This window comes from Homalodisca vitripennis, chromosome 1, assembly GCF_021130785.1.
Source record: "Homalodisca vitripennis isolate AUS2020 chromosome 1, UT_GWSS_2.1, whole genome shotgun sequence".
Taxonomy (NCBI): domain Eukaryota; kingdom Metazoa; phylum Arthropoda; class Insecta; order Hemiptera; family Cicadellidae; genus Homalodisca; species Homalodisca vitripennis.
In genome coordinates this window covers 68,154,665-68,180,311 of record NC_060207.1, presented here as the reverse complement: position 1 = coordinate 68,180,311, position 25,647 = coordinate 68,154,665, and positions in this window count along the sequence as shown.

Here is a 25,647-nt window from a genome sequence, read left to right as displayed (position 1 = left end):
TCTTGACAGGTTCCTGAAAGCCATAACAAATAATACTAGGCTTTTTGGCAGTGCTCTACTGCTGGTGTAATGTGATTACAAACACGTTAGCCGTTGTTCCATGTGTGACATATGCGGACAAAATAATGCATGTTTAAATAATCTTATCTGTAGCGGATTGTCTTTATATTATGCCTTACTCTTAATATGCGTCAGGATTCTCTGAACGATTTTTAGAGATTGGGAGTAGTCTCATATCATTGTATTAAGATAAACAATATATTCGACTAACAGAGAATGTTTGTAACATGGTGGCTACCAAAGATGAGTTAATATAAAGTATATTTCCGGATTTGCAATATAAGTATAACAAGCATGCATGGCTACGTGAGCGAGTTATTTTAGCCGTAAACAGTTAGATGTTGACGCAATCAATTTTAAAATACATCTATCATTATCTGGTAATGAAATTACATTCAAATCGATCGACGCCGATGTTGATCGTGATGAAGCTATAAATTATCCTGCAGAGCTTAAAATTCACTGAATTTACATGGAATGCTATCACATAATTTGCGATTGGAGATTTGTTCACCTATTATTTTGCCCCGAAATAGTGGGAAGGGTTGGTTTAGCATGAATTTTGAGTTTATCTCTATATCACCTTCCTCTTAATGCAGCTTTTAGAATCTGGTGCTGTTATAAACCTACTGTTATAACAGATGCCGAAAAATCGTAGTGCACTCGATAGACAGTGAGAGGGTTTAAGCAATAACAGTAAGATTAGTTAGTCCCCAAAAATACTCTGGGATTTGGCTAATCATTAGCGAATGTTTTTACTCTGGTGTAATGGCAACGAGAAAGCACGAGAAAAAATAAACTTAAAACCACTCTTACACTCAAATTCATTCCTAGTATACAGAATATATATATATATTATATATACACTCATAAGAGAACCAAACATGTGACGTGTTAAAACACGTAGCCTAGCTGGCCTAAATTTAAACATTATCCATCGCCTTAAAACCATGAAACTTTTATTTTACATGATGTGCAGACTTTTTGTATTTAAAAACTGATATGAAACACAGATTAATTAATAAAATCTGAATGTATCATGTGGAAATATGTGTTCTAAAGAAAATTTTTACAAGAATGAGTTATATAATGCGTCATTTTCGTATCAACTTCTTTTTTGTGTGAGTTATTTATGTCTATCTGTCCACGGGACATCTCTAAAATGAAATGAGCTACAAATTTGAAAGTATGCTATAGATATAAATATAAATTTAAAAGCTTTCTGAGATCAATCGTGTTTTTATAATGTCATAAATAAAAAAATTATGGTTGTCTGTAAAGTCGGTTTTACGGGCGAAGATTTTACGTGACAACGTCTTTTTCTCGGTAGAATATTTATTGATATGAATATTATTAAATTGCACAATAGGAACAAGGAATTGAATGAAAATAAGAATTGCACAAATTTTAACTATAGAAATATATTTTGTTTACTAAAACATTGTACATAATTTGAAATTAATTAAAATTTTTTATTGTAAATGGTAAAGTTGAATAAAACATTTACTAAAATTGGAATTTGAAATTCTTGCTAAACACAGTTAAATTCTAACTCCGCGTGTGGTGATTGGTCGGTTTAGTTCGTTTGTTTGGTCGCACTGTTATGACAGGTTAGAGGTTATAATTTGTTATTTTAAATGTTTGACTAGCAATACGCGCTGTTTCTTTTCAATCGACTGAATTACGATTGATTGCAGAGTGATTTAAACTAATAATTTACTTAACACTATCAACATTTGTCAATAGTATGACATAACCTATAAACTCAGTTTCTCAACTTTTGTGTCAATCTAACAATTAATCAATCAATCATAGTTTACGATAATGAAATATCAGTGTACAATTATTTACCTTTATTGTTGTAGTTGTTGTAAATGACGAATCTAAGCACTCCACATTTTCACGAATAAACATAGTTATCTGCTTTATCCCGTGCGGCGGACCCACAGTTATCTGCTTTATCCCGTGCGGATCCCGTGCGGCGGACCCACTGGACGGGCATCGTAACGTTACCGGGCGTTACACTTTTTCATGAGTGACTCCGAGCCGCAACCTAATTTAAGACGTTGTCACGTCAAAAACATTGTTGGCTACCAAAGATAATAAATTGTAAGGCTTACAGAGGTAGATAATGTAAATCTAATAGGGAACCATATTAATGAAATTTCCCGCCAATTTTTAAGACTTCAAAGTATTAGGATGTGATTTTAACGTGTTCGTAAATTATTTTAAATTGAACGAGATGTTTACAGAGTATAAAAAAACAGAGGGCTTAAGCAATAACAGTAAGGTGAGTTAAAGTCTACAAAAATCCTTTTTTAGATTTTACTAACTCAACGAGTTCACAGTAATTTAAAAGGGCATGTAGTTTAAATCACCAGTTATAAAGGATCAAATTGTTCGAGATACTCAATGTCATGAGCCCTTTACGGTAATATAGAATGAAGAGAATACAGTACCAATTCTCAAACATTCACTGAATTATCCTTAATTTATATAAGGTGGGATTATGCCACACCAAGTGTTGCGAGTCAGGCTTCGCTGAGGTTATTTGTAAAATTAAAAATTTATAGATCATTCACTCTCAAGATATCCTGAGGACGTACAAGGAATCATAGAGAAAAACAATTCAATTCTTACATCCCACGGGCAGACAAAACAGAAGTTGTATGAGCCTTGAGTGACGCGTAGTCAAATTTTATGGTCAGAAATTCACCTTCATAAATTAATTCTTCTTGCCTGAGCATGAACCTTCATTCACATACGAGGCACATTGAATTTTGATTATGGTGTATGTCACTCTATGGGGTTTGGTTAAGCGTTATTAGTGAATATGTTTACATTAGTCTTATGGGTAAACATGATGCAACTAGAAAACAGGAGGTAATGTGGAATGTAAACGAATAGCACTGGAGACAGAAGTTTGGAAAGAAATGTGTTTTACCAAAAATTACCAATTAACAAGAGCTTATAGAAATCATTTAAGAGATACATCATTTATCATTTATTGGAGCTTTTGTTTAATGTAAATTGTGTTTAAAAGTGTAAATGTTGTGTAAGACCAATTTACTTCTGCGGTAAAAACGCACTATCTATCTTATCTATTTTCCCAATTAGGAATTTCTATCTTCAGCAATCGAGTTTTGATTGGGAATAATGCATAAAACAGTTCTTATTCTGAAACACCAAGAGAAAGCCCGTTTGGTGAGCAAAGTTCAGTTATGGAGAGGGACCAGACTCCTCGAGGCTCTACTGTGTGTTACAGCGGATTACACGACTTCTCCGTCTTTTTACTTTTATCCAATTCATTTGTACAGCACTTCTGACTATTGGTACTTAAAGAATGTAATGTACTTCATCCATGTAATATAACATATAAGACTACACATTAAAGATAGAGACTTTTTCAATTAGTTATAAATTATGTATTTCATCTTTACGTGAAATACCATCTTCAGTCATACGAAATGATTAGCCTACTGATACCAAATCAAAAGGAAATGTATTATTACAAGTTCGTCAGTTATGTGTGATACGTTATAAACTATGTACTTATTTAAATTAACACATATATTGGTTTGGAGTATCCTTTACTGAAATTACTGGCGTAAATTAAGTTAAAAGCGAGTATAATGCGTTCTTCGTTGTTTATAATAGGAGGAAAAGCTATTTTCTAAAATAACTCAAAACCTATGAACGTTACAATCGTAAGACAAAACTTAAAATTTCTCAATTTCTGATCCGGAGAAATCAGGAAAAAATATCAGAAAATAACAAATACAAATTAACATCTTATACTTTTGAACGGTACAGTTCAATAAATGTGAATATTATGAAACATTGGAAATATAACGTAACCCATATCATAATCTAACCTACAAAGTTAAACATGATATTTGCTAAGCCTTCCCAAAAGAGTACGTCTGAAAATAACCCCTGTGACTTATAGATGTATAGATATTAATATACATGTATAGATATATGGCTTATATACTGGGTTATAAATTTGTATATTTAGAATGAACAATACCAGAACATTCAGCAATGTAGGCTATAGAAAAGAAAATTGACTCCCTAAAGAGAAGTAGCTAGCGGCTACTTTACTGCCACTTTTGTCTTTGTTATAGCTTTCCAATACCAAGCTCAGTTGTTACTGAATACTTGAATAGTCTGGAAGTGCGAGTGTACAAGTAGACTTTTTGAATGAATAGATTTATAGATTTTATATTCACATGTATATCGTTAAATTATCAACGTAAAAAGTTTGCATGCGCGTTAATCTCTGCACTTTGTATTTTGCTAATTTTGATATTTACTACTCCTAAAGGTTGGGACACACATAACCGCACCGCGCCCGACACGTCAGTCGGCCGTGTGTTGGCTGTCAGACGGTGAAAGAATTGCAGCGCAGTTTTCAACCTGCAAGTCCACACATGTCCGCACCGACAACAGACCGTCGTGGCCGCACCGTGCCCGCACCGTCACCGATATGTGGAGTTTGAATTTTGACGGGCACGGTGCGGTCTACGAGCGGCATCCTATGTTGTTTACTGTTGCGTTCTTCTTTTTAAAACTATTTAAGTAGTCTACACGTTCTATTTTATTGAATTATTTAGTATAGCCTACTAACTCTACATCCTGTGTTTCGCGTAAAAAAAATCATATTTATTGATAAAAATATTACATTTTCTTACCTTAGAGTAAACTAGTCATATTTTCTTATTGTGCATATTTTTTTTTATTACAACAAATTTGAAAACCATGTTGTACATTAAGTGATTTTAAACAACTAAATTCGAATTATGAAAAATCTATAAACATTTTTTCATTAATTAAAAAAATAACAAGCATGTAATTATTTGCGCAAACATCTATTTTTCTTTGATGTATTGAAGTTACTTGATAAATTTATTCTGGTATTTTGTAAGGGTCACATTTAGAATGTTTCTATGGCATTTTTTTATTTTTTTATTCTTTTCACTTCAATAAAGTAAAAATAAAAATATTTTATTTACAATAAGATTTACAAGCAAGAAAAACCCATGTTAAAAATACATAATAATAATAAATCATCTATTTCCCCATAATAAAAACTGAATATTACAAATAAATATTATTGCCAGTGCTTAATAATAAATAATACTATGACGTAACGTATTTACAATAGCAGTAAATAACAAATACAAAAAAAATGTGTTCTACTTATTTTATTTCTAATTTATGTACTTAGAGTAATAAAATATAAAAAAATAGGTTACATCCTTTTAGATTTTTTCTCTCTTTTTTTTAACTAATAATTAGGCCAATAGATTTACAAAATAAGAGAAAATTTAGGTACCCCATAAGAGGCTGTGCTTCTGTTGGGGATGCTATATACAAAAAGGGTAAAAATAAAAATAGCAGAATCGAGCAAGAACGAAATGATAAAAATGAGGTATTGTAGCTTATGTAGTAAATAATGTACTATTACGTTTCAAAGTTTAAATTTAGTATAACTAGTGTGCTGCATTAAACAAAAAGATGTATGCATGATTTACAATTCAAATATTAGGCTTTACACATGTAACATTAAATATTATACTATAAATAATTATTTTATAATGCTCTAACGTGTCTATTTAAATATTATTATAACTTACCAGACAAGACTAACCATACTCTAATTCTTTTAGAAAATATATTTATGTTTCTACTATTTTTGACTAATTCTGCCAATAAATTATATGTTCTCGGAGCTATAAAAGAAAAACATTTTGTAAAATCTGTTTTTTGTATGTTCTCCAGTATATAATTTACAAATTTACTATGTTTTACAAATTATTATCAACGGGTTTGCAACATGGCAAACTCTCTGGCATCACACTATAGCTCTTGGGTTTAATACAAAAAACACCAAATATACTGTTCATAGTGTATTTGGACCGAAATTCACTGCAATGAAACACAATGAACAAGAATTATACGGATCAAAATATAACCAAGATAATGATATTTACAAATTTTACATATAGCTGATTGTACAAAGCTTTACTGTAGCATTGCAATGTTTCATTCACCACAGCGATTAATAAAAATAACAAAAATGAAATTAACAATCTTCTCAAGCAATTCTTAATCTTTCGAATATTTTTTTTAAGTATCTGTCACTTCGAATTCAAAAATAAACATGATCTAGTACAAACGGTAATAAACATGATCTAGTACAAACGGTGAGATTGTTGTGCTCGGACTGCATACGGACATGTGTGGCCCTCACGGTAACCGAGCCGAGCCGCATCGAGAATCGGCCGACTCACGTGTCGGGCACGGTGCGGTTATGTGTGTCCCAACCTTAAATGAGTTAATAATATAAAGCTTTACAAGCCATTTTTATACAAACATGTTTATTGCTGTATGAGTATTATTGCTCTTATGAGTTTCAAAATTTTAACTTATTTATATCTTTACTGAAATTTGCTGTGAATTGGTGTATAATTTTGTTGTGTCGTACATATTAATTCTTAACAAAGACGTAATTTTATGATGTGTTCAAACTGATTAATTTAATTCTACCTGCTCATATATTATATCCTGGTGAATATCAGGAAAATAAAACCTTATGATCTAGTATATTTAAAAAAGTAAACATTTTGGTAAATAGAGATAAAGTTAAGTAATTTCTATATTTTCGCATTGTATTGAACCATATTCAACTTGTGAGAAATTAACATGTACATACGAGTATACATATACCACATTAATAAATATATATTATTAATGCATTGCAATTTGTTGAAAGCCTAAGGAAAAACTTTCCATTAATATCGTAAAATAAATGTACTGGTACTCAAAGGTACGGTTTGACCCATCAAAAAGACCTCCAACACATTTGCATACAAATTAAAGCGTTTAACTAAATTGGTTTCAGTAGAGTTTTACTTTGTGTTTATCTTAAAATTTTGGACATTCCACCAATATTTTATATCTTACCACACTCATAAAAATATACTATAAAATCCTTTTTATGGTTGTTATTGTAATTTCGTAATGATTACTTAAGCTTTATCACTGTGCTTAAAAAGATTAGAATTCAAATTTATTCTACACCTTCAACCCCTGAAACAATAACTATACAATTTTAAACTAATTGGTATCCTAATAACAAGAAAAAGTATACCAAATAACGTATAACACGTTGAAACGCTCCGCACTAGTGAGAGCGTGCGAGGCGACTAACTTGCTCTCCAACCGCAGTCCCTATTTGTTAATGCCACAATTTAGTATCTGGTAAAAGTAACAGCTAGTATTTTAATACTAGCGTTTGTAGTAATGTACCAAATAAATAATATTAGTAATGATAGCAATGCTTTCATTCCTAAGTAGACGTATTGGACCGGTGGTTGCTCAACCGTTTTAGTGCGGATATGTGGAGGTTAAAACTCCTCAATTCGAAAGAAATAGATGAACGCTCTCATTACGAATGGTTTTTGGTTATTGAATATACTTATTTTTTACCAATTTACGGAGTTTTGAAACTCAGGACAAAACAGGACAAAATACACTGCTCCACTGGATCCAGTTTTAAATTATAACTATATTACAAAGCACGAGTATTAAAAATAATCTACCAAGTATGAAAGTATTTACCAATGTGCTTAAGCATAAAAACAATGATTTATGGTTAAGCACTTTTCTGTGTTTGAAAGAAATGTTGTATGTAATATCAGTTTCGTGATTCTTATTGACACCGAGCGATAGTGTAAACACATTTTAAAGTAATTTTATGAGCATTAATAATATGTTATTCATATACAGTCTATTCATATAATAATTAAATTACTAAAACCATTGCTAGACGTATGTTTAGGAAGTAAGAATCAAAGACAATATTTTCAGAAGTAGGGTTGATCACGATATTAAAGGACCTCTAATATAAAAAGATAAAGGGTTTGTTTTCAGTGAATACCTAGCCTGATTTCTCTACTGAAATCTGACAAAGCTATAAATGTACACCTGACCAGAGCGACGGGTATACTAGGACAATCCGCCTATAAAAGTCAACATCTGAAGGGGACATAAACCTGTAACATGTAAGCTTACAAGAGACACGTTTACTCTCAACTCTGCTGATATATAACATCTGAATAAATGGTTTGGATGGGAATAAATCTGATAGAAAGTGCTACTACCTAATTTACAGTATTATTGAACATATCTAGACTATTATATTACATATGGTGAATAAAAATAAAATAATCTTACGATACTATTAATGACGTATTTTTAAATTTTTAATAATTGTATAAATTCTGTGGCTTATAGTTAAAATATGATTTAATATAATACCAGTAAATTTATATTATCAACGCTAAACACATAAAATAAGTATAATGCAACTTTTAGTAACACCGATAAAAATTTTGTAACAAAACTTTACGCACTTCGTTACACATTAACATATATTTTTGGCGTTGGAATAACTTTGATGGCAACGAAAAATATCAGAATAAATAAACGTTTACACAAGCTGAGTACAACCATATGTAATTGTATAGTGTGACGGCTCAAAACATGCATGCAGTGAAAAGAAAGTTAATGGAAAAAGTCTGGGACAATATTTGTTTTCAGCGCAGGCGCGTTGGCCATAGAACCATCTCTACACTACCGGTAGAGTACCGGTATTTATACACTGCTTCGTAACTTAAATCAATTAAGAAAAATGTGGATGTAACTTATAGCAAGCTATCTCGAGAAATAATTCATCTTAATAATTTGTTATGCATTATTTAAGGTTATTACTGAGTAGGCTGAACAATTTTCTCTTTTCTTTAAGTCGGGATGTAAAAATTTTCTTTACTGTCTGATGTTTGCTCGCGAAATTTTTAGGTAGTAAATTGATTTGTAAACTTGAAATTTTGCACCCAACCTCAGCGAATCTTGTTATGCGATAAGTGGTGTAGCGTACTCCTATCTTGCAAGAAACGGAATCACACGCACAGCTGTATGGTTACTATCTTCATCAAGTAATTATTTAATCTTCTTTTTCATGTCCTTAACTGTCTAATATTCTTTTGCAATTCATTACAGGTTTTGGACATGTTTTATATTTTACAAATATAAAAATAATAATGCACGAACTACAGTAAAAACACAATACATCAATTTGTGTCACAAGGCCCATTTTGATTTGGATCACATAGCTCTCAAACCAAGCAATTATTGATTTAATAGAATGTATGTATTAAGTTCTTAAAACACCACATTTTTTATTATTTTAGAATAGTGTGTTTCTGTTTATAAAATTTTCCCATAACTGGATTTTCAGCAGTATTAAAATATATGTGTGACTTTTGTCATGACCACCATTTCTTTCGAGTTTAAATGAATATGTAAACATAACAGTAAAAATTCATGTTAGATGACATTGTAGCTTAAATTTTCTAAAACCAAGAAAGCTATTTGTCATATTTTTTATTTCTATTGCGTAATGAAACTAGAATATAAAGTAATATACAATTTGATTGAGAAGATTAAAGTGCCTAATTATCTAGAATTCTGTTTTTAAAATATTCATTTATACTGCTAATATACAGTATATTACTAAATTAAGTGTGCAGAACAAAAGTTGTTTTAAATGTGTTGTGGGTTCATTAACAATAAGAAATAGTAAAATAGTACAGTCTATTTTGCAGAAAAACATAAATTGTTTTAACTGTTTTTTATATATATATATATATATATATATATATATATATATATATATATATATGTATAATAACTGATTACAATTATTATTTTTTAAAGTCTATATATATATATATATATATATATATATATATATATATATATACATATACATATAGTTAGTGCAAAATAACTTGCAATATCAGAACTTATTGTTATAATATGATAAACAGTATAAGATGCAACTTGCCTGCGTAGTTTAACCTAAGAAGAACAAGGCGTGATTGTATCTAAACCGTGCCAAGTCATTCAATGTGCATTTGAATATTTCCGTAAATATTAATGGTATGGAAAGACCGTTTAGTGTTTGAAGAGAACCCTGAGTACTGCAGGAGTTCAAGTTTTATACTTGATAGTTGTTCTTGAGGATATCTGCAGTACCTTGTTAGTAACTCATTAGCATAACACTCATATACTAGATATAATTTATTTTATTGGAAGTTACAATGAGAAACATCTGAATAACAGACTATAAAATATTCATGTATTAAGTTATATAGCACGTAGATATTATTTTCGTCCTCAACGATAAAAATCTGCCTTCGTGAGGTAAACACAATGGAAGAATCGTTATAGAATAGATTGAATAGAATTGATTTGAGCAGCTTAGATAGATGTTGAAATGCCCTGCCCTCTGAAAGGCAATGTCCATTGTTGTGGTGGATTGGAAACCAATGAGAGGTGATATTAAGGACCTCGAATCATCATATTAAGAATGCTGTGTTCCTATAGTAGCGTCGTCATTATAATTCCGTCAACTTGTTGAACCACTGAGATCACCTTAATTCAAGGTGAGTTAAGGTATGGTAATTCGACAGTTTAAATTTCTTGCTTTTCTGAAAACCTTTATATTAAAAAAACATTAAGTTCCCACATGAAATAGGCTATGTTCACAACAATTAGTTGAATATTTGATTGACGTTATTCCTAACATCACTGGATATAATTAACATGGTATTCATTTGGAATGGTATACATAGACAATGAAGATAGTGTAGAAAAGTTATTACTGACTAAACAACAAATAAAAAATTAAAATTTAACGCTAAATTGAAATTTTGTTATAGGTTTTATTCTATAATGAGGTAAGAGTTCTATGGCAAGGTAAGGATACGCTATACATCACATATGCTTTTCTGAGATTATATGGAAGATTTCAAGACAATTGCTCAGTTAATTTGGCTGTAAATCTTACTATATCCCATATTAAAGGTCATATAAGTTCAATACTCAGTTTGTTTACAAATTCATTTATTCAGTGATTTTCTCTTTGCATTTATGTTTAACCATAATACCACATGTAAAAAGTGTGCTAAGATGCATCATCGTCAAACTCAATGTTTTGCTTTTAGATTTAACGTAAAATTTCAAAACAATAGGTCAGTTCGTTCTCGGGATATTGTGTAGACAGACTGACAGACAGAAATAAATTTTCTGGATAGGCTTTGCGAATGCTCAACAAATTACTATGCATTGTTTTGAGGTCCACAGTAGGATCCTGACTGAGTCATACTTTACTTTACTGTATATTTCTATATTTATCATAATCGCGGTATGTAAGATAGTAAAATTCTAAGAAAGACAATAAATTACTTCGATGAATAAATTAAATTAAAAACAATTAACTTATTAAACTTATTTATTTCAGCGCAGTATAGCATTTTGTAAACAACTCAGTTCCACATAATGACGTCAGCAGTGCAACTTAAGGTCTCTGTAGTGGCGCCATCTGTATTCATGCCCGACCCTGCGGCTTGGCGTGCCGCCATGTTAACAGGGATCATTACCTCACAGATCATTGCAGTCTATTAATTCGTTCTACATACGACGCTGTTATGTTTGATTACATATTAACGTTTTTTGTCACTCATTATATTAAAGTAATAAATACCTTAGATATTTAATTTCACTACACATATTTCTTTACTAATGGGGATAATTCGTTTTTTTGAATTTAGTATAATGTAATCATTTATATAGTTGTGATGTACACAATGATGTGAATATTTTATTGAATTTAATAGTTCACTGACCAAAGCCACTATACGAGTAGTTTAATTTTTACTGTAATTGTTTGGAGGTCCAATGTAATTTCTCAGCGCGCATAATGGCTAGAAAATATTGCAAGAATACTAAACACGTAGGAGATTTGTAAGAATGTAATTTCATCTCTTTCTTTGAGGGAGTATAAAATGTAGAATGTTTATCTTGGCTACAGCGATTTTCGAAGCTCTCTTGATATCCTTAGGACTTGTTTATGTTTTTGACACGAACATATCACAATATATATATATATATATATATATATATATATATATATATTTATACCATACCACTATTATATATGAAGTATGTGTAAAGAGATTCGTGATAAATCGGTTCCTATAGGGAGACTAAATTGGTTTTAGTGTATAATTTAATGCAATGTTACCATTTAAAAATACAAATAGATTCAAGAAAGAAGAATGTATTGAACAAATTAACGCAAATAATATTCAAACTTATTTAGTTCATATCTATTTATTTGATATGATCAAACTTTTTAACATGTAATTGAATGTTTAGTTCTAAATATTATATGTTCTGAATATTATGTGGACGTAAATACCTTCTATGCAACTTTGCCGTGAATTTTTCGTACGTACACAATAGAACAATATATGAGTTCAAAATAATTAGTGTACCTGTAGCAAAGTCTAAATTACTGTATTTTCCCCACATCAGATATAAAAAACTGTCTAGCTATACAAAAATCTAGTATAGAAGAATTTGGATTTTCAATCCACTGTGTTGAACCTTTATTAAATAGAAAAATAATTACAAGGTTATAAGTGATTTCAAAAAATTTTATTTGATCAAAAATGGGCATATTATCACAATAAAACCTTTGAAAACAACGATAATAAGGTGCAAGTATAGTTTTAAAACATCATTACGATTATTGATGTTATTGAGTTTTAGATAGGCCGGGACTAGAAAAATGTCATTTCTTTCTTTCTGTCCACACGATGTATCAAGAATCAACTGAAAACTCTAAACGTTTCGGAACACCAATGTCAAATAAAATAGTGGGAACGAGAAAATCTTAGAATAATTAAATATGTAAACAAACTGGGTAAGATTATATGAGATCTTAACATGTAAAATGGTAGCAATGTAGCTAATGAAATGAGGTACATCACGGAATAAAGTTGTCACACGACACATAACATATGTAAATGTACTCCTAAGCAGATATTCAAACTAACCGTGCAATTCTTTTCTTTGATACCTGTACTGTGCAACATTAAACGGAATGTAAAGTCAACATATCTCGATACGTTGTCATTGACCATGATTAGTTATCATAAAATGCAATTCTATTCCATCCGGATGTGTGTGCTACAAAAACGTATGGTAGTAAACGTGTTTCTAATGTCGGCTTTATGGTTGCAATCGAATACACATAGTGTGTTTTTAGTTATATGTCATACAGTATGTTTTTTTACAGGTTTATAATGCCCGTTGATTTCAAGCATGCTCGGAAGGTAAAATAAATATACCAACTTCGTTAAAATATCAAGCACTGAAGTTGAATATTAGAAATATAATCATAAATATATGAATAGATAGTGGTGTTATTTTTTATTTTGACCAACAATACAAACATATCCTTTAAATTTATATACACACATGACATTTTTAATTGTTTCTAAATTAAAAAATAAAATAAGGTTGAGTTCATTTTTACTGGAAAAACTGTGTAAGATTACTAGATAAATAAAAAGTATAGAAAAATCCACAAAGAGCATTAAAACATACGTACTAGGAAGACTGATCCTTGTGTTTAAACACTCCACAATGTTAATTAGGTTACCCAGTGTATATGTTATGCGAATCGAATAAATTAAAGCTATACACTTGATTTAGTTGAGTAATTCAAACGAGTAATGTCAAATTAATTACCATTATCACGCACATTAATATATATACGACTGTAAGTCTAAAGTTGTGATATACATTCATTTCCAAACATTTATATTCATGGCCTAGCGTCGCATTCGGTTTAAATAGCTATTCCGTTCGGATCCGTAGCAATCTATAAATCACTGAAAGGAGATTTAGTACTAGGAAGGTAGCCATGTCCCCAAAACCACGTTAAGGACATTAATGGCAGAGTCTTTAGGAAATTCATTAGTTAGATAGTTTTATTTAGATTTAAACGGATGGTGCTTAGTTCAAAGAGCACAAAAAAATAAACTTATTTAATGAAAAATATGATTGTTAATATAGATAACTAATTCAACTGGTTTCCTTCATGTCAATGAATACCTATTAAGCTATCTGTCCCATTCTAAGAAATTTAGGCACATTCATACTAGATCTCATTTTACGTTTCCTACGACATTATTGATAATCCTACAGATTAAGTTTTAAAGCCCCGTTACTATTAACGAAATTTACTATCATGTGCATGATCTGTACGCAGCATTGAACACTTTTATGACGTCCTTATTTTCTCTAACGGTGGTCATATAACAATTTAGTTTCATTAAATTATTAACCAGTGCAAATAAATACATAGTGACGTCATATGGTTTCGTTCTTCTTTTTAAAAAGTGCTAAGCCTAGTTATTTTGCTGTAAGGAGTGGAATAATTTGTTCATAAATATATTTTAATTACATAAAACAATAATAGCACCCCAGATAGTGGAGAGAGGCTATACAAATCTCAATAATCTATTTTTTTCTATTTTAATTGCTGTATATATACATACAATAGTAGAGATATAAATAGTACAATTTTTATTACATGAACAGTTTGTTAAATTGTATAGAATTCGCTATATATACTATATAAATTTACCCTACATTGTTTTATCTAATCCATTTCCAAAATAACAATTCCACACTCCTTTATCTCAATAATTCGAATTCTTTCACTCTAGAACCCTTCATTCTTCCAATTCAATGGCCTCCCAATGGTATGCTATATACTCGTCAATTCTGTGAAATTCTTTCGTAATTAACGTTGTTTTCAGTTGAGTTTAAAACGCCTTGAGCATTGGGACACTTCAAATCGAATTTGGTGATTTGTTGACAAAATAAACTCCTTCCTGTCAACGCAAGCTTTACACATATCCACCGTGTTGTGTCTTTCAGTTGGGTAGCTCAACCTGCCTGAAGTTGGATAAGAGTGTAAGTCACTACCTCTTATGATATTGTATTGAAACTAGAAAAAATATATGTCTCTAAAATATACATGCAGATTAGTGTCAGCAATTTCAGATTTTAGAATACTGTTCTACATGACTCATACTACAACAGTTTTGTAATTTGAAATAATTTTTTAAGATTAAAAACAGTTCTTGTATCTTGTAATATTTGCATCTGAACAACCTTAAAAAAGTACTTCAAATAACAAAACTGTAGTAGTATGAGTCATGCAGAACAGTACTTTAAAATATTAAATTGCTGACACTAATCTGCATGGATATATATATATATATATATATATATATCCAAATATATATATATATATATATAGTTTCCTAAATTGCTCTTAAAATTGCTGTTTATTGTAGGAACGTTATTAATTGTAAAATTAGAATTAATAAATCTTTAATATTATTGATCCATGTGGTAGAAGAAGTATAAATCAATTCAAAAGTCAACATTTTGGCTTATTTAAGCCCAGAGTGGTATTAAAAAGGTATATTCGTTATTCAAGAATTTGCTCCTGATTTCAGGCTGATACCAAACTGGTTTTACACAAAACTTGAAAAATCTTAGATGATTTTGTTACTGTAAAATTTTTCTGTATCCACGTTATGGCCTATCGTAGATTTTAAATCAATATGTCAGAAAAGGTATAATAAGTAAAGCTTGTATTTGCCTTTCAAAATAAAACTAAGTTTTACACCTATAAAGATGTGTAATAAGTCTTGAAAATCAGTTAGAAACAAATATTTGTAATTCCTATAATATTACTTTAATAATTATTGCCATAGCAAATACTAACAAGTTTTATATGAAAAGTGCACATAATTCCATAATACTACAACACAAAGTTTGGATATAATTAGTTTAGTATGGATGAAATATTACAAACACATTAATTAAAAGGTAAGTGAAAATGTATTAAAGGTTCACTAGAGACAGGTATTTATGATCTGATATTTCACAAATACGTATAATGTCATTCTGCTATCAGATATTCTGTTCTGTTTTGCATTTGAAATGTCAACCGACGTGTATCTTAAAAAATATTTGATAACATTCGTATTTGCATGTTACTTCTATCATACTTCTATCTAAATGTAACAAGTTTTCTACACCATATTGTTCGAAGTTCGAAAAACTTTTAATGTAATTTAACTGTAAAAATCTTAACTGTAATGAAAATTTATTTCCCATTTTACTTTTCACAATATCTTATAACATGTATTTCTGAATATTTCAATTAATAATATATCTCTAAATATGAATAGTTTTAGAAAAGAAACAAAATGTTCATAGTTATAACCTTTATTTAAAATAAATATCCTGAGTTATACAGAGTGCTTGATAAAAGTGAACATGGTTTCTTTAATTAAAACGTTATAACTATACGAATCTGATTAGTTTACAACTGATGACAACGAGAAAATAAAAGAATAAGTAAATTTGGAGACAGACTGATTTGATTCACTGATTTGATTGAAACATTAATTTACAGTAAAGATTAAAATAATGGAATGAAAAATCAATGTTAAAAAGGTTATAGTATCCTTCCTTTCTCACTGGAACCTCTCTTATTATAACACTGCTATGAAACCTAACATATAACGATCAGTAATGTGAATGTATTATATGATAAGATATATCGAGAAAGATTGTTTACACTTTACATCTTGCATGACACTCTATTCCTATATAAGCTGTATGACGGTGTATGTCCTAACATTGAATTAGAGGTGTCATTGAAGCCTATCTCAAACTCTATAGGCTGACAACAATTACTATTTTTTCTGTCAGGGGAATAAGAACATTTATTTGCTGTATGAGTGTATTTCTGTCTCTCTTTTCCAAGGAGAGAACTAAATTTTAAATTTAGTCATGATTTTGAAATTCAGCAGTCTCTGCAAAGGTTCTTACGCGAATACCAGTGTATCGTCCGGTAAGTTAGATTTGTAAACATAAGTGTAAACTAATTAACTTTATTATATACCTCGTACTTTGCATTACTACAGGCTGATGGTTACTCAATGGGCTGAAAAATTTTAATTTCCGCCTGCCTGCCTCTCTGCACGTCTATCTGTTTGCGTATTATCTGAAGAACAAACTGACCTTTAAGACTTGGAATTTTTCATAAAGATTTATTTCTATCTAAGCAATATAAAACTCGTCGGTGGTTCATGCTCCTCTTTGGGATTAGGCACAGCGTTAGTAAACATTTTTACACTGGTTTTATGAGTGATAATGGCAAAAAATATAAAACTTGTTAATGTGTACGAATACTGAAGTCTAAATGTTATATTTTCCCATTTAATCTACAAAAAAAACTAATTTTTCTGAATGAAAACCACATGAATAGATTATTACGTATTAAAAGACAAATTATGTATGTTTGTTGTATCTGAATAAACTTCACACATATTTCTAATTAAAATGAAACTTTTAACTGTGCTGGAAAACATTTTACACTTTGTGTCAGAAAGTAAGTAAATGTGCTAGTACCAGGTATAGCATCAAAGTTTTGAAAAGTTTAAAGCACAATCTTTATTTTTAAAACCCTACACGCTACATACAAAAGACAACCACACAGTAAAATGACCTCAAAAAGCTTACAGTTTTAAATGTCAAATTTATGTCTCTGTTAAATAAATATACATAGATTACATTACTTATCTTAAGCTAAATTTATGCACATGTTCGATAATGAATCACTGAGTAACTTACATTGAGACAAATAATTAATTATCTTCATTTTCAATTTAATTTATAAAAAAAGATACACCTTATAAATAGTTTTTATCAATGTTATTAATAGTATTTATATATCCCTTAAGACTGTTTTTTAAAGAAAAACCTTAAAGATTAATTAGCCTTCACAAGATATCATTTACCTTAGGATATCTGAATAATTGAGGTTTTCCTAATTCGCCAGTAATGTAATCCCTTCATATTCATATGCTGACTGTGACTCAGTTAGAGACAAGCCTTACACAAGATACATTGTAGCTCGAACATAAAACGATGATCAACTAGAGGCTAGCTGAATACTGCCCCTATCTCTCTAATTGAGTGTTTCCTAAGACCTATTCGGACCAGTAATGTAATCCCTTCAATCAGCTGCTGACTGTGACCTCAAAACCCTCAGAGACAAGCCTTACACAAGATACATTGTAGCCTCACAAATGATCAACTAGAGGCTAGCTGATACCTTACTGCCCCTATCTCTCTAATTGAAGGTTTCCTAAGACCTATTCGGACCAGTAATGTAATCCCTTCAATCAGCTGCTGACTGTGACCTCAAAACCCTTAGAGACAAGCCTTACACAAGATACATTGTAGCCTCACAAATGATCAACTAGAGGCTAGCTGATACCTTACTGCCCCTATCTCTCTAATTGAGGTTTCCTAAGACCTATTCGGACCAGTAATGTAATCCCTTCAATCAGCTGCTGACTGTGACCTCAAAACCCTCAGAGACAAGCCTTACACAAGATACATTGTAGCCTCACAAATGATCAACTAGAGGCTAGCTGATACCTTACTGCCCCTATCTCTCTAATTGAGGTTTCCTAAGAACCTATTCGGACCAGTAATGTAATCCCTTCAATCAGCTGCTGACTGTGACCTCAAAACCCTCAGAGACAAGCCTTACACAAGATACATTGTAGCCTCACAAATGATCAACTAGAGGCTAGCTGATACCTTACTGCCCCTATCTCTCTAATTGAGGTTTCCTAAGACCTATTCGGACCAGTAATGTAATCCCTTCAATCACTGCTGACTGTGACCTCAAAACCCTCAGAGAGACAAGCCTTACACAAGATACATTGTAGCCTCACAAATGATCAGCTAGGCTAGCTGATAACCTATCTCTCTAATTGAGGTTTCCTAAGACCTATTCGGACCAGTAATGTAATCCTTCAATCAGCTGCTGACTGTGACCTTCAATACCCTTAGAGACAAGCCTTACACAAGATTTGATCAACTAGAGGCTAGCTGATACCTTACTGCCCCTATCTCTCTAATTGAGGTTTCCTAAGACTATTCGGACCAGTAAATGTAATCCCTTCAATCAGCTGACCAAAACCCTTAGAGACAAGCCTTACACAAGATACATTGTAGCCTCACAAATGATCAACTAGAGGCTAGCTGATACCTTACTATGCCCCTATCTCTCTAATTGAGGTTTCCTAAGACCTTCGGACAGTAATGTAATCCCTTCAATCAGCTGCTGACTGTGACCTCAAAACCCTCAGAGACAAGCCTTACACAAGATACATTGTAGCCTCACAAATGATCAACTAGAGGCTAGCTGATACCTTACTGCCCCTATCTCTCTAATTGAGGTTTCCTAAGACCTATTCGGACCAGTAATGTAATCCCTTCAATCAGCTGCTGACTGTGACCTCAAAACCCTTAGAGACAAGCCTTACACAAGATACATTGTAGCCTCACAAATGATCAACTAGAGGCTAGCTGATACCTTACTGCCCCTATCTCTCTAATTGAGGTTTCCTAAGACCCTATTCGGACCAGTAATGTAATCCCTTCAATCAGCTGCTGACTGTGACCTCAAAACCCTCAGAGACAAGCCTTACACAAGATACATTGTAGCCTCACAAATGACAAATGATCAGTAGCTGATACCTTACTTCCCCTATCTCTCTAATTGAGGTTTCCGGTAAAGACCTATTCGGACCAGTAATGGTAAATCCCTTCAATCAGCTGCTGACTGTGACCTCAAAACCCTCAGAGACAAGCCTTACACAAGATACATTGTAGCCTCACAAATGATCAACTAGAGGCTAGCTGATACCTTACTGCCCTATCTACTCTCTAATTGAGGTTACTCCTAGACCTATTATACCTTTATTAGGCTTCCAGTTCTGATTTCCTTACAGCTCTAATAAGCCAATGTAATATCCGAAAATTGGTGGATTGAAATTGGTGACTTACATAATAATTTATTAGTTATGGCACTAAAAGGGATTGTTGTAGCTGATGCGTTATATGATAATTTTTGCAAGATCTATGTTTAAACTATAACACTAGCTGGTGTCTATACTCTTCAGTTCTGCCTAGTGCTAGTTTCTCATTAATTGAAGTTAAGGTTTTTCTTTTTTTAAGATTAATTATTGAATAATCTTCTTTGGCTGTTTCTGTGGCTTAAGACCCTCATGTCAGCCATACCGACAAAAATTGTTTTTTATGCTTGTGTGACGGAAATATTGCTTCCGTGGAAGGACAATATCTTCTAAATTTTGTGCCAATAAACTCCAAAATATAGTCTTCCTATAGTATTCGGATTTATATAGTCTTCAATATTAGTCTTATATAGACTATATAGTTGTATAGTCTTTCTGTTAGTTATATCAATTGAAATAGTAGCTCTATTCACTGTTTACCTAATCTCCATTCTTGTTATTGTTACCTGATATTTCTATTGTTGTTAGTATATATAATTTATTTCTAAGATTATATAAAGACTGTATTAACTGACCAGTAATGTTATCCCTACTGTTATTATTCTTTACTGATGTTAGTCCTTTTTAATATAGTTTATTTTGTTTTTCTAGAGCTATTTATACCTTACTGTTATTTCTTATTGGCTCTATGTTCTATTCCTATTGCTATACAGACTAGCCTTGTTACATTGTATGCCTTGTTGTATGTTACTATTTACTCTCTGTCTTATTAGCTCCTAAACTTTAGTACAATCTTGTCCATAATTATTTTTGTTTTTGTTTTAAATTGGCAATTGCCTGTTGAAATAAATTAAAATATATTTGTTTCTGATGAAAAATTATTTGTATTTTTTTACTTAAAGAAAGTAAAATAAGGGCAAAATATCCCATGGAGAAAGGCTTATTGAATAAAAAGAAAGATGCAATCCAGCTTGAAGTTTGATTTGAAATAAGAAGGAGAGGAACAGGTGTCACTTTATAATTATGGGAGTAGTAAACTTCTAGCACGAATTAAAATAATATTTATTTCGGATCTAGGGTTAGTAGTGTTAGCTACATATTGTAAAATAAAATTACAGTGTATTTTACTTTCCGTAAACTTAATTTATTCATAGTTGAGAGATATTTAAAACCGGTTCAGTTCGACTGTTAACTCTTAGTAGGCCTTTTATAAGGAAAATTTAATGTAAAATTGTTAATTGTTTTATCAGGTCGGTATCGCTATCGCTATTTATCTCCATTTGTAACCAGAAATATTTTGAAGCGAGTGAATTTACACCAGCATTTACTTCGGTAACAACGACGTATTCGGTACAAATATTGTCTCATTTATAGGCGCTAATTTCAGAATTTCAGAATAACCTACATTCCCATTCTAAAGTTTTGGATAGAAGTTTCAAATGGAGTTATCAAGTTGGATTGAATTATAATGATCGAACCCTTGTAAGAGGAGTTTGATGGTGATTTAATTGTAGCTGATTTTGGAGCAGCTCTATAATTTTACCAATGTATAAAATCTTTGAACAAAATCGTCATGTCCATCCATGTTAAGGATGTTTGTGTTTGTGTCTCTATTTGGACAGCAGTTGATCTTTCTCTAAGATTATTAAACACTTTTGTTTCAATGACAGATATTTTTCACAACTGGAAAATGTGTAAATAGATAGTGAAATCAAACATGATTATGTAAAATTTTGTAAAAACATTCACAAGATTTTTCCTTTAAACGTGGTGTTTACTCAGCTTAAACTTAAAAGTTAAATTGGGATCTGACGGTTTAGAAATGGGCATTTGAGTGTTTTTATAGGATTCTATACTATACGCGCTTCTAAATCTCAATATCGCTTGGAAGTCTTAAACTTATTAATTATTCCTTTCTAAAAGTTTATTTTATGAGAGAAAGTTACGTAGAAACATTGAAGTTGCTGAATTGCATTGTTCTTGATTGACTTTGGCGATTGCTTTGATCTTTAGGGATCAAGCTTCAATACCTGATAGTGTGTAATGTGTTTTCGTTTTTCACTACCCCTAGTTTTATGCTTGGTAGAGATGGGTTATTATATATAATTTGAGCTACCCTAATTCTAATTGGTATATATAACTATTAATTCCAAAGTGGTATAGTTTAGTAATATGGTAATAATAATTTATAAATAGGGATGGCTGATAGGAAATTTAAAAAAAAAATATCTATAGATGATGAAATGTTTTTGAGATTGAGAATGTTACAGGTATGGGTCCTGTATGTAAAATGTAGAAATGCAACGGACCGCAACGACCAGTCTACTGAACTTGCAAGCATGAATAGTAGTCACGGGGCTGGAATGGTTTAACTATGACAGGATATTGGATTTTGTGCATGTCCAATCACACGAATACAAGGCTTTACACTTTACAATTATAATCGTCGCTGAACCTGTCTCAACTTTACTTATAAAGCAAATTAGTTTATTATTAAAATAATAGTTACATTCTTTTGCAGAAAAAACTAAGTTTAATGACATTGTTCCTTTCAATATTTTTGTAAACCAATGTAGCTGTGTCTTAAATAGTTTAGTATGTTTAGCCACATTCAGGATGACATACCACATATGATGGGCATTTTGTTATTTTGTATATCATTTGTATGATTATTTTGTATTACGAGGAAACGTAATACACTGAGGTGCAAAAAAAGTGGGACGCACTGTTTTTCTTAAATGCCTTTAGCTTAAATAAACTTGTTGGGCATGAATCGTGTTTAACGTAAAATACATATAGTGTATGAGGTCCAGTTCTAAGTGAAAACCGCTAATTGCCCTAAACAAATTTGACAAACTGTTCATTAGTCTCATTCTGCATGTCTGTTATTGTAATAATGTAATCTTGTCTATTCTTATCAAGCCAAATCTTGACCTTTGTACATCACTGTTGGCCACCAATATCGTTCCTGTTTCTGATTGTAACTTAATACAGATGTAGTTGTTAAGTTGCAGTTCATATTTTACTTTTAAAATGCCTCTTTCACCAGTGAATGCAGCTAGTGGTGGCATTAGTTGAAAATGGCAATAGGGTGCGTCAGGTGGCTGAGATAACAGGATTTTCACGTTCAAAGCATAAATAGAGCTGTTATTCGATTCAGGTTAACTGGTAGTTATGGTAGAAGGCCCGGATCTGCTCGTATCCGAGCAACTAGTGCTAGAGATGATCGGTTTATTGTTTTGTTTCATTGAGTCTACTAAATCGGTTTTTTCAACTTCTGTTGAACTGGCAAATGAACTTCGGAGGTTCGGGAAGTGAATATTAGCAGATGGACTGTAAGAAGAAGGTTGCAGAAAAGACAATTAAATGCTTGTCCCAAGACTAACCACTGGCTCGGCAAGCTCTTATTGCAAGAAAACCACTTAAACTGTACTATTGACCAGTGAGTCGAGTATTATTCTCTCGACGTCCAGATTCTCTCTCAGACTTATAAAGGGTGTGGAGAAGGAGGTGAGCGATATATGCGCAATGTAACATATCACTCAGGGACAGTTTCAATGGTGGCTCTATCATGGTGTGGGGCGGAATATCAATGGAAGCTCGAAACGGACTTAGCTGTTTTTGATAGAGGAACTTTAAATGGTCAGAGGTATGTCGAAGAGGTTCTAGCAGAACATGTTACAGTTAAGTCAAGATTTGTTGTGCCAGATTTTGTTTTCATGCATGACAATGCTGAGCCCATACCGCTAGAGTGGTGCAAGACTACCTTCAGGATGTGCAAATTAGTACATGTGAGTCGCCAGCACGTAGCCCAGATCTAAATCCAATAGAAAATATCTGGGACCAGATTGGGAGAGCAATTAGAGGTCAACGTGGCGAGCTGCTAACTTTGGATCAACTTCGACAGGCTGTACAGGCAGAATGGAACAATATTGGTCAACAGAACATACAGAACGTAATGACAGCATGCCCAGGCGGCTGGAAGCTGTCATCAGATCTCGGGAGGAAATACGATTTCTGAAATGGAACATGAACTTTCCATAAGTGTTTTAAAAGAACTCCTTGAAAAGAACCAAATTGTGTGGATTTTTGTTGGGTATGAAAACATTATTTTTCTTTTTTTTTATTGAAACATATTACATAAGTAACTGATTTGATTTTTTGTGTTTTAGGTTATTTCTTGAGAAAATAAAAAGATATTAAAAAAGAAAATACTGTCCCCCACTTTTTTGCACCTCAGTGTAGTTGTATAAATCTGTCCACTCTAAGTAAACATGACACGTATCTAGTAATTTTATGAGAGAATGACTTTGTTGTTACTACAGGAGGTATACACAATCAAACATCATAACTTCCCTTATCTTCTTTACCAATTAGCACGTTAGTTGTCTAACAACTTGTGGTGCCGCCGCGCCATGTTACTCATTAGCAACGCTATGTACTATTGACTTATACTCATTTTGTAGTCCTGTCATCAGTAAAGTTCAGACGGCAAATAAGAGAATCTAACACTAGCCTAAGGCGTGCTAGTCACCAACAACTGTCACTAATTAGTAATAAGACTAAAGTTTCTTGTACATTTTCTGCGATTTTTTAAGAAAACAAATAGATACTTAAAAAGAATACTTGTAAGGAAATAACATAACAAATCGGTTACTGTACGTGTATTTATTGTAAATATAATAAAAAATGTATATTTTAAGTTCCAATGATGAATGCATTCTTAATGTTGAATTTAGCTTCAGTTCTGCTTCCATTCGGTTGCAACGTCTGGTACCACACACTCGACTCTTGGAATCTGAAGACGTGAAGTATGTAATATGTAAAGGAAGTCGGGTGACGAAGATGCTCGAAACGAACCTTTACGTTTTTTCATCAGAAACATCTAGACTACAAGATACAATAATATAGTGAATACTTTAAGCTTGGTAAAGTGGCAGTCCTCATTGTATCATCAGGTGCACAATTAAGAGCAAAAATCTTTCTGACACGATCTCTAGCACGATGGAGAAACCGATTTTTCTACACATGACGTAGGTCTAACCTATAAATTAAAATTGTTGGCTTTGAACATGGCCATTATGGTTACAGGCTAAATCTGATGGTCGGATTATCTACACCTCAAGTGGATTTCCGGATTTCCTGTGTGTTTAGATTTTGTTTAGTAAAAAAAAAAAACTGAAGTGAATGGGGCTGATGGGTCTCTTATTAATACGTATTATATAGTAGCTTTTTCATTGCTTGGTATATAATTTGATTATAAATTATCCACAAGTATAAATCGAAAGTAACTTAATGACCTTTTCGTTGGCCTCATTATTTTGATCCATAACCACGCTCTCATGTATTATGAGCATTGGTATTATTATTATTAGTATATAGATTCCCAATCTCAGTTTTAAGGTTCCAGTGGCCTGTATTGTTGTTTTCATGTTTTTCTGTTAAAAACTTTTGGAAATATTTCGACATAGATTGAACCTTAAGTATGATTGTGAAATCAGCAGTTCCAGGACAACATTTTACATTAACAACTGATATAGATCAAGGGCATATGGGCCAGGTACAATACAAGGTCGACCCTACCTAAAAAGTTTTCAGTCATGTAATCATTTGCACTATCTGTAATGTCAGATCCAAAGTCCGACGTCATATGTCATGCCGCCATTGAACTCAATTTCCATAATTTTTAGGAATTTGCTCCAATCAAGTTAATGTATCTGATATTTTAAAATGTATTGATTCA